At 46.0% G+C, this 10,652-nt stretch overlaps 1 protein-coding gene across 1 annotated transcript in view; it reads left to right on the top strand.

Moving 5' to 3' along the window:
• Nucleotides 1–6,764: 6,764 nt before the first annotated feature.
• The window catches only part of Tiam2 (T cell lymphoma invasion and metastasis 2), a 143,793-nt gene continuing 139,905 nt past the window's right edge, over nucleotides 6,765–10,652 (top strand). The window contains exon 1 of the mRNA XM_026787339.1: nucleotides 6,765–6,814. The gene's annotated coding sequence lies outside the window, so the exon portion shown is untranslated. The remainder of the gene's footprint in view (nucleotides 6,815–10,652) is intronic.

The raw sequence follows: 10,652 nt of genomic DNA, 5'->3' as shown, positions 1-10,652 counted from the left end.
CTTCTTCCTCCTCTTCCTCCTCCTCCTTCTTCTTTGTAAATTCAGCTGTGATCTCCATCCCACTGTCAGGTGTCTCCTACATTCAGTGCCGGCTTTGCTTTCTCACCTAAACCTCCCTGGAAATTTTCTCAACAGTGTATCTTCTCGGAGATTCCAGATTCAGCCAGGTTGACAGTGATGATTAAGGGTGAAAGCAGAATAAAAGGACCTGAGGTGATGCTAAACCCCCAACTATGTGTGGTTTCTTTTTGGTACTGTGCAACTCTGCAGAAGTTATGCGTAGTCTTGGTGAGATAAAACTATTCGAATGGCATTTAATTCCAGCACCTGGGAAGCAGAGGCAGGCAGATCTGAGGTCACTCAGTCTGTTGTAGTGGGACCCTGTCTCAAAACAAAAGACAGACAAGAGTTAAAAGTCATCCCGGTAGAGAACGTCTCTGACCAGGCTCAACCATCTAAGCTCAGAGATAAAGCAAGACCCTCCTCCAACCCCAGTGCCACTAATTCCTGGGAACCACCTCACAGGTAAGTGTGTCTCAGTTGGCCTTGCTCTGGGGCTTGTTGGTCCCTGAGACGTTGTGATTCTGCAGGGTTTGCTGAGGGTTGCATCACACGGCTCTATAGAGATGCCTAGAACTCCGCTGCCCATTCCAGCCCATTCTGAGCCATCTCCCCAGACGTGTTTACATACTCTTTCTACCCCATCTCAGTTTAGAGTCAAGTGCTCCTCTCAGTTTTTTTTTTTTTTTAATTCTCTACTTTTGGTTAAAGAAAAAATCTTGAATTGCTGGCAATTCAACTGGCAATTGCAGGTTCTGTGGAATTTTGTTCTCTTGCTTAAACTGCCTTTTATGTAGTTACACTAGTTGGATAGTTGTTCCAATTCCTCTCATGCTAATTTCTTCTGTCCTGGTGCTTCAAGTTTGAAGAGCTCTTCAGTCCTATGAGTCTTATCCCTCCCTTCTCCTTTCTTCTCCGCTCTCTTCTGGCGTTGGATAGGATGCTGCCAGGTCTGGCTAGGATGAGAGAGAGGAGGACAAAGGGAGGAATAGGAAGACATCTACTGCTCTGCCTAGCATGGCTGTCTTCTGGCTCTGGGCTGGGTGCCATCTCAAGGTGGTTTTCTTCTGCATATTTCCATCATAGCCTGGCACACTGCTGTGAAATATGGCATATGTTGTATATGACAGAAGCTGCCCCTGAAACTGTGACGGCCAGAGCATTTCTGTTTGGAAGTGACTAGAAATTGGCCCTTTGCAGTTTTCTAGTAGAGAAACTTAGAACTCCCATCTGCTGAGCCAATATTGTTGGGTATTGTTCTATGTCTAGAAGCCAAACTTTTGATATCAGTGCAAAATCAACTTACATCATCCTAACAAAGGGTGAGATAAGATTTATGGAAGACCCTTCTCTATGTGCTAGAAAACAAGATGCTAGGTAGCAAAGCAGGGATCAAGGAAATCAAGTATGCTGCCAGATATGAAGACTCAGGGCTTCGAGGGCATGCACCCCTAGAAAACCAGGCATGAACTTCCTGATGTTTATGACCTAGTAGTGTTTCATTGTGGGTTATAACTGGAGGTTGAGGGCAGCTCTGTCTCCAGGAGGAAGGTCAAATGGTTTTGTAGAATGTTTTTGTTATTTTGTTCTTTTGAGATAGACTCTTGCCATGTAGCCTAGACTGACCTTTACCTTGGCGTCAACCCTTCCTCTGCCTCTACCTCCCAAGTGCTGAAATCGCAGGGGTGCATGACCACACCCATCATATAGAACTCGTTTAAAATGCTCATAGGACCTTAGTGGAGGAGGATCTATTCTGTTCTCCTAAGGGTGCTGATGTGAGTGATTTTTGTTTTGAGGGTGTTATAATTCTCATGCTGGAGTCTTCTTGAAGACAAAGGTCATTGGCTTTTCATCTTGGACTGTAACTATGGCGATGCTTGTTTACAGACTGTAATACTGTGAACAAGTCAGCATCATTTCAACACGTAGCAAGGTGCCTTGAATAGAAGAGTTATTCAGCACATACTTCTTGAATTAAATTTAGCTCAGCCAACAAATGCCTTGTATGTAGCCACTGATGCTGAAAAGGGCTATCTTTTGCATCCTTGGATTTTGTCACTGGATACAGAAACCCTTGTGGGAGTCACAGGGGAAACTACCCTAAATGGAAGCTAAATTGGCTGACAGGACCACAGACCATGAAACACAGTGGACCAAGTGGATGTACTTTTATTCTGCATCTGGCTCTTGGTTTCTTTTCTTGGTTTGTAGGAATCCGTCAATATGTATAGACAGGAGATTAGGACTGAAGCTTGTTATTTTCATTGAAGTGAGTCATCTCTTTGTCATGAACGGCAGCTTTTCCAACTTCTGACAGTTCACTGGGTGATTCTGTGTTTGGTTTTCCTTTGTGGAGCTCGGGATCTGATTGCTCCTCTCCTCTGTGCAGGAGCCGTACATGAATGATGGTGGGGGAGAGAGGGGAAGATGGTCACGGAAGGCATGCAGCTTGCCATAATGTGGTCTTACCGAATACCTGGACATGGTGGCTTTGGTGGCTTCTTCATTGTCTCTAAAGGCCTATGAGACTGACTTGATAAGTCAGCTCCCTGTGAGTGGTGATCCTGGGGGGCTCAGGCAGATACAACAGCCCCGAGTCATGTGATAGGGCTTAATGGAGACCAGAGCCTCATTGCTTGCTTCCAGATCTGGAGAATTTCCCTTAAGCTGTATTGACTCCCGACACAGCATCCCTGGAGCTGATAAACTACTGAGCTGATAATGGGCTAACAGACACCTGGGAGCTCCACAGCATATGCGTCAAGGAGGTGCTGGACCCAGGGGTGTAGTCTGAAGAGGGTGGTGCCCTTGAGAGAGTAAAGCTTGTCCGTGAGTGCTGTGGGGGTCGAGCATTGGCCACCACTCACGAGTCCCTGACTTCAGTCTGACCGGAAAGGAAAGAACTTTCTACCTAGCTGGGGTAGGGTGGGAAGAGCATACTTTAAGGGCAGTTGGATTGCGACCACGTCTTTGTCCTCCTTAGAAGTTTCTCACTGACCACTGTTGATATTAGAGCTGAGCGTTTTGGGTCTCACACCTGATCGATCACCTGGTAGTGAACGTTGGATAAACAGAGGCATTTGTTTTGGTTTCCTAATGTGACTCGTGTGCCGTTTATTTGTTTAGTATATGTGTGTTGCATGTGTTTATGTGTGCATGTGTGGAGGCCAGAAGTTATGATCTATGTCTTCCTCAGTTAGTCTCCACTTTATTTCCTGAGGCCTGGTCTCCCACAGATTAGCTAGCCTTGATAACTAGCTTACCTGGAGTGTCCCCTTTCTGAGCTATCGAGTGCCCTTGGGTGAGAGGTGGAGGTGGAGGTGGGAGGAACTAGACACTCAAAGCTGGTCTTAGCTGCATAGTGAGTTCAGGGCTAGCCTGGGGTATGTGAGACACTGTCTTAAATATAAACCAAACACACAAAATTAAAAATGTAGAAGTCTAGACATTCATACCACTTCCTTGAGGATCACAGAACATCACAGACCATGGGTTGGGAAGAACATCAGAAGTGGGAGACGGGGAAAGAGCCTCAAAGCGCTATCTTCTCAGCACGCTGCGAATGCAGAAATTGTGAACTCACAGCAAATGTCCGTGCTGGCTCTGGGTCAACAGAAGTTGGGCCAGTCTAATGAGCGCCCCACGGTGGGGGTGACCCGTGGGGCTCTGCCTCACCCTGTGGATGTGTTGACAGCTGACAGATGCAGGAAGGAGGAAGCCTGGTATTCTGTTGTGTCACCCCTGGTAAGCCCACTTGGCTTCGATGGTTAGTTCCAAACTCAGGATCACATGGACATCTCTGATTAAAGTCCGTGGACCATGACACAAAACCAAACTGTAAAGAGATACAGGAGTGTGCCCATAATGAAACTGCAAAAGAACAGTCTTCACCAAAAAAAAAAAAAAAATAAGTCCAATTCGTAGGAAACAAGACAAGGGAAAAAAAAATAATCTCAGGCTGTTGAGCACGTGAAAGTGGTGAAGTGGATCACGGGGGCAATAAGGCTCTAAGACTTGGGAGAGAAGGTGGGTAAATGGGGAGGGCTTCGTGGAAGAGGGGCCACTTAAGCTGGGTGTTGAGGGGTAATCAGGAGTTCTCCAGGGAGGCATTTCTAGGGAACAGAGAGTATGTATAAAAACACGTGGAATAAAAATCTGTTGTGTTCATACAAAGGCACACAGCATCAACACATGCTGAGACACAACGTCATTATCACTAGAAAATGCCGAATGTGTCAAATCATGTATTTCACAGTGTTTTGGCTAGTAAAATAGCTGTCTGTCAAGCCATCTATGAAATAGGATAATTCTTGGCTTTTGAGGATCGTCAATGTGTTCTGTTTAGATGCTTTCCAAGGAAGCTTAATTCAATTTTCTGTCTGTACTAGTTCATAATACTTTCGATCTACCTGAGTTGATATCAAAATGAATTGCCTTATTTTGCCGTTATGAGATTTATTCTATATTTCAGGCAATCTTGGCTAATGGGCCAGATGCCTAAAACCTTTCTTGGAGCCACTTATGTCCTTTTCGACAACTTCAGCTATCTCTCTTGATTTTATATTATCATCTGTAGAGTAAAGGGGGTGGGGAGGTTTCAAGTTTGAATAAGTTGGGCATGGTGGCACACGCCTTTAATCCCAGCATGTGGGAGCAGAGGCAGGAGGATCTCTGTGAGTTCCAGGCTGGCCTGGTCTACATAGCATGCTCCAGGCCAGACAGAACTATCTAAAACAGACAAAATGTTTGTACATATTTATTTACTATCTGTATGTGTGGGTGGACAGAGATATCAGAGGACAGACAACCTATGGGATTCAGTTCTGGTTTTCCACTGTGGTTCCTGGGGATGGAACTCAGGTCACGGGACTTGTCAGCAAATCCCTTTATCTGCTGGTTCATAGGTTTATTTGCTTGTTTTTTGTTTGTTTCTGAGACAGGATCTCATTCTGTAAGCAGGCTGGACTTGAACTCATAGGAGTCCTCCTGTCTTGGTCTTCCCGTGTTAGGAATACAGAGATGAACCACTGGTACTCAGCTTAGGCTGGTTTTAGAAGGGCCATACCGGCTCTGCTATTCTGACCATTATCCCCATCACACCCTACTGTCTGTGTCCCTATAAAACACGCCCTGGTGAGAATCTAGTGTCTGCCAATGTGACTTTACAACAGAAGATCTGTTGTGCCTTGTTCCTGCTCTGAACACCTCACTTGTTCTAACCACCCAACCAAGTACTTGTCCTTCTTCATCACATTCAATGCTTATAGTAATAAATATCATGCCCATCTTATAGTTGAGAAAGCTGGGGGTTCAGACTGTTTGGAGTATAGACCATGCTATAGAGCTAGGTGGTTTATAGCAACTGGGATTGCACGGCAGAATCAGTCTGCTGACTCCATAGGCAGTGCTCTCCTGTCAAGGACTGAGATTTTATACAGCATCCTCAGCACCTAATGTGGGTCATGTTGGGCCCTCAAGTCTATAAATATGGAATCTGAAACCTTTGGAGTTATTATCATTAGCACTCAGAAAATTTGATGACATCTACACAGCTACTCCAAAACCTGAAAACCTCTGCGATCGGAAATGTCATGGTTCCGAGAGTTTTGGTAGGGGATGGTCTTATCTGTGTCTCCTGTAAGTGTCAGAGGTTCTGTCAGGACTTACACTAAGACACGTCTCCCAATACTCAGGATGCAAGGGAGGAGCCATTGAACTAAGGAACATGAGCCCATCTTCAGAAATAAAGCAAGCACCTAGCTCTAAACAAAACATAAATGGACAAAAAATGGCAAGCCCACCACCCTTCTCTCCTCAATCTCTGCAATTGCTTTCATGGCGGGCGTGGGTTGGGGTGTTTTCTGGCGTGATGGTTAATGGACCATGAGGACATCTCTGGGGAGCATGCAGAGCATAGGTTCCATTCCCTGTAATTTGAGAAGACCTCCAGACTGCCTGTTTGCTAAGAACAAATCCCTCATCCTCTGACTCTCTTCCCCTGCATGTGGGTTCCACTCTGTGATGACTCTTGGAGACACGCTGGCCTCACTAGAGTCTTGGCTAGTCCCTCTGCCTGAGGGATCTTCTCTCTACTTTTGCCTCATTGAACCACTGGCCACTTGCCCCTGGCTGTCTGATGGCCCCTTGGTCTGCACAGCACATCTCTCTCTAGGATATTTTCCTAACTGTTTGTTTTGACTGCTTCTCTCTGTTTGAATGAAGCTCAGTGTGACTGCAGACCGTGTCCTACACTGCATGTCCAGCTACTGGAGTAGTTAGCAGCTTGGTCACTCTAGGTTCCTCTTCGTTCTGTCTACCTTCCTATCTGCTTATCCCTCCTCCCCCGCTTCTGCCTGCACATCAGCTTCTCTTCCTGCCTTGCCTATCACCTGTCCATACTTACTGGCTTCCATTCATTTATATGAAGTTATGGGATGGAGCAGTAAACTTCCCCTTCCAGTTAGGGTGGAAAGACCCTTAGTTGTTTTTTTTTTATAGTTAATCATTTAGCCCTGCACATATTTCTCTATAGATTTTCTTTTTTCCTACCAAGTCTGTGATGTAGCATGATGCCGAAACGTTGACTTTTAACCACAAAATTCAAATTGTGAACAACTGTTTCTCACTCCCAGTCTCTTTGTTGTGTTTTGTCAGGGCCGAGTGATTGACAACGATACCTCTTCAGCCAGCTCCTTGTGGACGAACGGATGACTGTGCTCAGCGTTGTCTCCACACGTTTTTCTTCTTAAGGGTAAGTCTGCGGCATTGTGTCTCACATCTGCGAGCGTCTGACCGTCTGGTGTCTTTGCTGAATGACCACATTCCTGGGTAGCTGTGAGGTGTATGGGAATGGGGGAAGGGGAGTGGATTCCTCAGTGCTGATCTGGACGATCTGGCAGTCATGGGCTCCAGTCTGGGTCAGTTATCATTACAGTGCTTGGCTAGATGGTTCATTCTGGCAGATGTGGAAATCTGCCCAGTCCCTCTCTGGGGCTCTAGACGGAGGAGATGGAGCTCACGAGCTACATCTTGGATGTCATATACTGATGAACACGTGCTCAAACTCCACAGTAAGTAGAACCTCCCATCGGAGAACATTTAGGAAGTACAGTTTCTGGCTGGAATGGTAGGGTTAAGTGAGCCCCAAGCTCTGTTCATAAAGAACCTGCCAAGGTGAGGTAAGATTCCCACTGCATCGTTTTGGCTGTGCCATCCTCGGGTCTTTTCTGGTAAATGTATTTCTGGGGAGGCCTACACTCCAGGCACCCATGATGCTTTGCAGAAGTACTCACAAAACAAACCCCACCAGCCTTTGCCTACCTTTCCTGGTTGGTTGCATTGTACAAAATTAGCTCTCAGCTCATGGCATGGTTCTACCTCTGACGGTCCAGAAACCACCAATCAAATGATCACACTGCCCCAGTTCTGTCACCGTGATTTAATTTTCTGTGGGATGCTAGTCCCTTCATGATAATTGCATTGCTTGTTCATGTATTTGTGTACCAGCTTCTTGTTGTCATTGGAGCCAGAGGTTCTATCTTGTTCATTGCTGTCTGATTCCCGAGCCTACCTACATCTGTGTATTGTGCACAACAGGCCTCTGTGTGTGTGTGTGTGTGTGCGCGCGTGCGTGTGTGTATGATTCCCAAGTCTACCTACATCTGTGCATGGTGCACAACAGGCCTGTGTGTGTGTGTGTGTGTGTGTGTGTGTGTGTGTGTGACGTGACCCTAAGTCTACCTACATCTGTGTGTGGTGCACAACAGGCCTCTGTGTGTGTGAGTGTGTGCGTGTTTGGAATGCCGTGACGTGACCCTGCATCTCCATGTGGTGTAGAAGCCAAGGGACAACCTCGGGTGCCATCCATCTTCTCTGTGCCCTGGTTTGCTGATGTGGCTAGGCTGACTGGACAATGAGCCCAAGAGACCCATGTACTTTCACCTCCCCAGCTCTGAGATTACACACTCGTGCCATACCTGAAGATTTTTTCACACTAGCTCTAGGGATCGAAGTGTGTTGTAGAACATCGCTCTCTGAACACGGTATCCACCATCTTCAGAACAGCTGCAACTACTTAACACCCCTGAGCCTGGCCTGCTGACTGACTGTTGACCTTCCCTCATAGAAGAAGGGTGGGAAGAGTCATTCCCTTAACCCTGCATCTCCTGGCCATTAGTATGTGATTGTGTCCTAATTTCATGTGACTCTGTAGATGAAAATTTGTCGCCTGTGGAAGATTGATTGAAGTGAGGGGACTCCATCTATGTAACTCTGATTAAGTCATCATCCATGCTGGGGTCAACCTTTTGGTGGTGTTGCTGCTTTTGGGGGGGGGTCATCTATGTTTCTGTGAGTCATCCCTCCAATATGCTCTGTAAGCAAGCAATAAACCCGTTCCCTGAAGTGCAATTTGCTGGACACTACTTTGGTGGGAAAGGGTTCCCACACTTGGTGGCAAGGTCTATGTCAGGCTGGAGTTTCTAGGGAAACGCTGTGTGTGTATGTGGAGGTCAGAGGTAGACATCAACCATCGTCCCTGATCATTATCCACCTTAGAGATTGAGGCCAGGTCTCTCCCCTGAATCTAGAGTGTACAAAATGGCATTGTCTGCTTGCCAGTTTGCCCTAGGGACCCAGCTCTGCCTGCCGTGTTTTAGGATTGCAGGTGGCTGCTACACCTGCCTGGCTTTTCTTTAGGCGCTGGAATCTGAACTCTGGTCCTCATGCCTGTGGACAAATGCTTTACTCGCTGAGCCCTGTCCCACCCCCTGTCCTACCCCCAGTTATTGGTATTTAATACACCAGCTGGGTCTTAAAAACCCTGAGTGCGGCTGGCTTGCTTCCTCCTTTTCCTTAGCATCTCACGGCTTGATGAGATGGAAAGTGTGTATAATTTGCAAGTATGTGTGGACCCTGGGATTAGCTTTAATAGACCCCAATTCCACCTAGATACAGCCCTAGCCAGGAGCCAAAAATAAACTAAAGTCTCAGGAATCTGCTCAGAACCTCCCGAGCTCGAGGGAGACCAGCCTGGGGTCTGTTTCCTTTGTGTTATCTGACAGGCAGGCATGCTTCTGGTGTCTGTGTTGAGGCAGACCAGGAGGGAATGCAGTGTGGAGCAAGGACATTTGTGGTCGGTGACTTCAGTGAGGAGGCAGGGTGGGAAGAGAGGAGTGGGGTGTGAGCAGATACCGGCAGGAGGAGTCACACTAATTAGTAGGGGCTTCAGAATGATTGAATGATTGCTTCATGCGCTGGAAGGTATCTGGTCTGCCGAGAGGCACCCTCTACTCAATGTATCCTAACAAAAGACAGCAGCCCGTCGTGCAGGCGGTGGAGGAGGTGCCCAAATTAAAAGGAAGCGTGGCCTTTGTAGATCACCCTGTTCATTTCTTCTCTAACTTCGATTCTCCGACTGGCTTGCGCTCATCAGGAGCTTTGTAGACTGTATACTTTAGCCTAAAAATTCCACTCCGGGTTAAGTGAGGGGCTGGACAGGGCATCTCAGTTACATTCAGAGCCAGGCAGGGTAGGACCACTTTCTGAGGTGTTAAGGACAACCCTTAAAAATGTTGCAAACAGCATTATGACTACTGTTTATAGGCCAGGATTTCATGAACATTTTTTTCTAAAAAAAAATTTTTTTTTTTATCCCTACCAACAAGTTCATTTCTTCTTAAACCTCATGTGTAGGTCTCTTTTCAGTAGCATGACTTTTAAACAAATACACATTGCATGGCTTGCATAGGCATGTTGCCATTTACTTACTATAAAGCAATCCATTGAATTTCAAAGTGGAGGTTGTAGGGGCTTGAAAGATGCCCAGTGGTTAAGAGCACTCTTGCTGCTTCTTCAGAGGACCAGAGTTGAGTGTCCAGTGTCTACACTGAGCTGCTCACAACTCCAGCTCCAAGGGGTCTGATGCCCTCTTCTGGCCTCTGAAGGCATCCACATGCATGTGTGTGTACAAAAAGGCACAATGCATACCCATTAAAAAGAAAAAAAAACTAAAACGTCTTAATGAATTCTTTTATTTTGAATTGTCAAGCGGATTTAATTTGGATGTATTAACTTACAGGAAAAAAATCCTAGAAAGGAAAGCTTATGAAGAATTAGTTTTAAATTTTAATTTTTGTTGTGTAATACTTGTTTGTTCTTAGAAAAGTAACTAGTTGTTAAATTACTGAGGTTTGGGCCAGTGAGATGGCTCGGTGGGTAAGGGTGCCTGTCACCAAGTCTGAATGCGTGAGTTCAATCCCCAGCACTCCCGCTGGAGAAGAAACCAGCTTCCATGAGTTGTCCTCTGACCTCACATGGGTGCTGAGGTTTGTGAACGCACATGCAAGTGCACACATAGACTCAGACGTTTAAAAAAAATTAGTGAGGCTTACTTGTTATATGATGCAAGATAACACCTGAACTTTTGAATATTCGTGATACAAACCTGGTTTCCATAACGATGAACTCCTTTAGGCGTGTTTGCACATCTGATATCTTTTAAACACTCAGGAAAAAGGTTCTGTTTTGTAAGTTAGATTTACACTGGCTTGAGAGTGACAGATTCAATTTTGAATTTTCCTTGAATTAGA

This window comes from Microtus ochrogaster, linkage group LG9 (genome assembly GCF_000317375.1).
Source record: "Microtus ochrogaster isolate Prairie Vole_2 linkage group LG9, MicOch1.0, whole genome shotgun sequence".
NCBI classification, from domain to species: Eukaryota; Metazoa; Chordata; class Mammalia; order Rodentia; family Cricetidae; genus Microtus; species Microtus ochrogaster.
The sequence above is the reverse complement of the archived record's forward strand: the minus strand, read 5'-3'. Positions and strand labels throughout refer to the sequence as shown.